The sequence below is a fragment of the Bubalus bubalis genome, chromosome 20 (assembly GCF_019923935.1).
Source record: "Bubalus bubalis isolate 160015118507 breed Murrah chromosome 20, NDDB_SH_1, whole genome shotgun sequence".
Classification (NCBI taxonomy): Eukaryota; Metazoa; Chordata; class Mammalia; order Artiodactyla; family Bovidae; genus Bubalus; species Bubalus bubalis.
Window position 1 is genome coordinate 42,852,095 of NC_059176.1, and position 6,000 is coordinate 42,858,094.

Sequence of the window (6,000 nt, forward strand, 5' to 3'; positions counted from 1 at the left end):
GGCATTATCTCATTTTTTGAAGTCAGAACCATATTTCTTTGCATGCGTGTATTCCTTTTTCTGTATCCATTCATCTGTCCATGTACATTTGCTTACTTCCATATCTGGGCTATTTTGTGAACTTCTGCAGTGTGTGCTTATGCTCACGAGTTTTCTAAAATCTGGTTTTCTCCACATACACTCTCAGCAGTTGGACTGCCAGATTATAGGGTCTGTCTGTCTCAGCTGTTAAAAATGCACATCTACATATGTCCTCCAATGAACATTACCAATAAACATTCACCAGCACTATCTAAGGGTCTTTTTTCTTCACAGGACTCTCGCATTCTTTGTCTCTAAAATTTTTGAGAATGATCTTTTGGACTTCTCTATGGCCATACATTGTTGTCATTTTGATTGTCCTGTGTCTAATTATTCATCTGAGAACCTTTTCCTGTGCTTTCTTAAGAAAAACTTATAGACTGTATTTACCTCTTGGTATTTTCTTCTGATAGTTTGACCTTTTTTTGCATCTTTTATTCTTTAGCTCTGGAGACTTCTTGATATCAAGTGTCATTTAAAGCCCAGCAATTTTTGTGAATATTAGGTATTCAGAAGTGAAACCTTTAAGGTTGCTGCTGTGGGGAATTGCCAGAAGACTGCAGGCCATCCTTATGCCCAAAGGCAGTGACCCTGCCAGTGAAAATTTTAGACAGTTTTAATTGGGGTCTGTACAATATTCTGGGCTTCTTTGGTGGCTCAGACAGTAAAGAATGTGCCTGGAATGCAGGAGACCTGGGCTTAATCTCTGAGTCTGGAAGATCCCCTAGAGAAGGGAATGGCTACCCAGTCAAAGATTCCTGCTTGGAGAATCCCATGGACAAATGAACCTGGAGGGCTACAGTCCATGGGGATCACAAAGAGTTGGACACGACTAAGCAACTAACACTTCAGACAATATTCTGGCATGTACTCGAACCAACACCCAAAGGTTTATTTTAACGATGTGGTTTACCTACCAGTAGCGTGGGAGCGTTCCATTTTCTCCAGTCCCTGTTACCCTGGTATGACATCTCAAAACTAAAAAACTCTTAATTGTTGATAGGAATATCAATTTCATTTTAGCTCAGTTTGAACAGAGAAGCAAAAATATCAGGGGTGAGATGTATGAAGAGAGTAACATGGAAACTTACAATACCATATGTAAAACAGCCAATGGAATTTGCTGTATGATTCAGGGAACTCAAACAGGGTCTTTCTAACAACCTAGAGGGGTGGGATGCAGAGGGAGGTAGGAGGGAGGTTCAAGAGGGAGGGGACATATGAATACCTATGGCTGATTCATGTTGATAGTTGACAGAAAACAACGAAATTCTGTAAAGCAATTATCCGTCAATTAAAAAATAAATAAAATTTAACAAAATCTGGAGGCCTATTTGTTCAGGTTTCTTCAGGGAGAAAAATGAAACTATTAGAAGGCAAAGTACATGCAGCTTATGGGCTCTTTGAGTTAGTATTTTTTGCAGAAAAATTCTTATTTTTTTTCAAATGTGACCTTTCATTCATACAACAACAAATAACAGAATTAGAAGAAACTAATTTCAAATGATGGCTTATTTCTACCCAGAAAATCTGAATACAAAAGAACCAATGAGAAGTGCAATGATTAGGGTGCCAAGCTTTTAAGAATATTTTAGGTTTGCAAATCATGAACAGTATGAAAAGGCAAAATGATAGGATACTGAAAGAGGAACTCCCCAGGTCAGTAGGGGCCCAATATGCTACTGGAGATCAGTGGAGAAATAACTCCAGAAAGAATGAAGGGATGGAGCCAAAACAAAAACAATACCCAGCTGTGGATGTGACTGGTGATAGAAGCAAGGTCCGATGCTGTAAAGAGCAATATTGCATAGGAACCTGGAATGTCAGGTCCATGAATCAAGGCAAATTGGAAGTGGTCAAACAAGAGATGGCAAGAGTGAATGTAGACATTCTAGGAATCAGCGAACTAAAATGGACTGGAATGGGTGAATTTAACTCAGATGACCATTATATCTACTACTGTGGGCAGGAATCCCTCAGAAGAAATGGAGTAGCCATCATGGTCAACAAGAGTCCGAAATGCAGTACTTGGATGCAATCTCAAAAACGACAGGATGATCTCTGTTCGTTTCCAAGGCAAACCATTCAATATCACAGTAATCCAAGTCTATGCCCCAACCAGTAACGCTGAAGAAGCTGAAGTTGAATGGTTCTATGAAGACCTACAAGACCTTTTAGAACTAACACCCAAAAAAGATGTCCTTTTCATTATAGGGGACTGGAATGCAAAAGTAGGAAGTCAAGAAACACCTGGAGTAACAGGCAAATTTGGCCTTGGAATACGGAATGAAGCAGGGCAAAGACTAATAGAGTTTTGCCAAGAAAATGCACTGATCATAACAACCACCCTCTTCCAACAACACAAAAGAAGACTCTACACATGGACATCACCAGATGGTCAACACCGAAATCAGACTGATAATATTCTTTGCAGCCAAAGATGGAGAAGCTCTATACAGTCAGCAAAAACAAGACCAGGAGCTGACTGTGTCTCAGATCATGAACTCCTTATTGCCAAATTCAGACTTAAATTGAAGAAAGTAGGGAAAACCACTAGACCATATAGGTATGACCTAAATCAAATCCCTTATGATTATACAGTGGAAGTGAGAAATAGATTTAAGGGGCTAGATCTGATAGATAGAGTGCCTGATGAACTATGGAATGAGGTTCGTGACATTGTACAGGAGACAGGGATCAAGACCATCCCCGTGGAAAAGAAATGCAAAAAAGCAAAATGGTTGTCTGGGGAGGCCTTACAAATAGCTGTGAAAAGAAGAGAAGCGAAAAGCAAAGGAGCAAAGGAAAGATATAAGCATCTGAATGCAGAGTTCCAAGAATAGCAAGAAGAGATAAGAAAGCCTTCCTCAGTGATCAATGCAAAGAAATAGAGGAAAACAACAGAATGGGAAAGACTAGAGATCTCTTCAAGAAAATTAGAGATACCATGGGAACATTTCATGCAAAGATGGGCTTGATAAAGGACAGAAATGGTATGGACCTAACAGAAGCAGAAGATATTAAGAACAGCTGGCAAGAATACACAGAACTGTACAAAAAAGATCTTCACGAGCCAGATAATCACGATGGTGTGATCACTGACCTAGAGCCAGACATCCTGGAATGTGAAGTCAAGTGGGCCTTAGAAAGCATCACTACGAACAAAGCTAGTGGAGGTGATGGAATTCCAGTTGAGCTATTACAAATCCTGAAAGATGATGCTGTGAAAGTGCTGCACTCAATATGCCAGCAAATTTGGAAAACTCAGCAGTGGCCACAGGACTGGAAAAGGTCAGTTTTCATTCCAATCCCAAAGAAAGGCAATGCCAAAGAATGCTCAAACTACCGCACAATTGCACTCATCTCACACGCTAGTTAAGTAATGCTCAAAATTCTCCAAGCCAGGCTTCAGCAATATGTGAACCAGGAACTTCCAGATGTTCAAGCTGGTTTTAGAAAAGGCAGAGGAACCAGAGATCAAATTGCCAATATCTGCTGGATCATGGAAAAAGCAAGAGAGTTCCAGAAAAACATCTATTTCCGCTTTATTGACTATGCCAAAGCCTTTGACTGTGTGGATCACAATAAACTGTGGAAAATTCTGAAAGAGATGGGAATACCAGACCACCTGACCTCCCTCTTGAGAAATTTGTATGCAGGTCAGGAAACAACAGTCAGAACTGGACATGGAACAACAAACTGGTTCCAAATAGGAAAAGGAGTTCGTCAAGGCTGTATATTGTCACCCTGCTTATTTAACTTCTATGCAGAGTACATCATGAGAAACGCTGGACTGGAAGAAACACAAGCTGGAATCAAGATTGCCAGGAGAAATATCAATAACCTCAGATATGCAGATGACACCACCCTTATGGCAGAAAGTGAAGAGGAACTCAAAAGCCTCTTGATGAAAGTGAAAGAGGAGAGTGAAAAAGTTGGCTTAAAGCTCAACATTCAGAAAACGAAGATCATGGCATCTGGCCCCATCACTTCATGGGAAATATATGGGGAAACAGTGGAAACAGTGTCAGACTTTATTTTTGGGGGCTCCAAAATCACTGCAGATGGTGATTGCAGCCATGAAATTAAAAGACACTCCTTGGAAGGGAAGTTATGACCAACCTAGATAGCATATTGAAAAGCAGAGACATTACTTTGCCAACAAAGGTTCATCTAGTCAAGGCTATGGTTTTTCCTGTGGTCATGTATGGATGTGAGAGTTGGACTGTGAAGAAGGCTGAGCACCGAAGAATTGATGCTTTTGAACTGTGGTGTTGGAGAAGACTCTTGAGAGTCCCTTGGACTGCAAGGAGATCCAACCAGTCCATTCTGAAGGAGATCAGCCCTGGGATTTCTTTGGAAGGAATGATGCTAAAGCTGAAACTCCAGTACTTTGGCCACCTCATGCGAAGAATTGACTCATTGGAAAAGACTCTAATGCTGGGAGGGATTGGGGGCAGGAGGAGAAGGGAACGACAGAGGATGAGATGGCTGGATGGCATCACTGACTCGATGGACGTGAGTCTGAGTGAACTCTGGGAGTTGGTGATGGACAGGGAGGCCTGGTGTGCTGTGATTCATGGGGTTGCAAAGAGTCGGACATGACTGAGCGACTGAACTGAACTGATGCTTGCAATTTCAACAATATATTTTTATTCTGACAAAGAATATACTTTTCCAGAGGCTTCTAGTGTGGTCGCCTCCTACTGGAAGCCTGGGATGCTGGAATCAGGTCACTTCCTGTCTGTCTTTACAGGACACTGGGCTGCACTCTAAGAAATTCCTGGATCTCCCCTGGATTCTGACCATCATGTGGCTAGAGAAATTGGTAATGTTGTTTTGCCTATTGAGATGTTTAATGACAAGATTCTTTCAGTTTCCTGATGTGGGTGAAGTGTGGAGCCCAGTGATGATTTCTTCTTCAAGAAATGTACATCCTAGTTCCCACATGAGGGTGAGCCCCCGTCCAACGATGAGAGACCCTGCATGTGTGTGACCTGTGCCTCCTGGAAGACCAGCCCTAAACTAGTTTGAACCTGACCAAGTTCCATCTACATGGTAGATTTAGACCTCTCTAAGTCTACACTGACGATGTTGAGACTTGACCATGCGCTTTTTACAATGAGAGCATTTAGTCCTGACTGTTCTGTGTGTGCTGGGACATGGAGACCCAGGTGGAGGCCTGGCCTGGCCTCTGTCTGGAAACTCCGCGCCTGCGTCTGAGTGTCAGTGCTCAGATGTCTGGGATCTGGGGCCGGGGTGGGCCTCTCTGGGAACCGTGCTGTCCTCTGAGTGGGCTTCCCTGGCCCTCCCGGGGGTCAGTGCTGCGGTCGGGCTCCTAGTCTGTCCCCTGCCAGGTTCATTTCCCTGGGGTTCCTGGAGACCCCTCAGGTGGGCTACCTGGTAATCATTTCAATTTTCCAGCACATTCAAGTTCAGTAGGGAGGCAGATTCACCTGGCAAATTGATTCCAGGGCACAGGGATTGGCCAAAAAGCCAATGGGCAGCAGGTGAGGTTGCTGCTGTGATCTCCTTCCAGTCGACTCTCTCCTCTGAAGAGAACAGAGCTACCCCTCGTCTTTCAGCCCAGATCTCCTATTTTCTCAGCACCTCAGCGGGACAAGAAAGAGCCTGCCAGAACCAAGGTACTGTGTTCACCTCTAGCATGAGCATTCAAACCAGCAAAAAATCACACAGAACCAAAGTGAAAACAGGAGGGGCCTGACTTCTCAGGGACAATTGAGGGGAGAGGAGATGGTCCCTACACTTCTTTCTAGGGTCCTAGGAGGCCCCAGAGACCTGGCTTGTTTACACATTAGGGGTCCACTGACCACAGCCATGGTGTCCTAACCAAGGGGATGTGTGATCCCAGGTTGGGGGACTAGGCACTGTGTGAGCCTCATTCCATGTGTGTGGGTC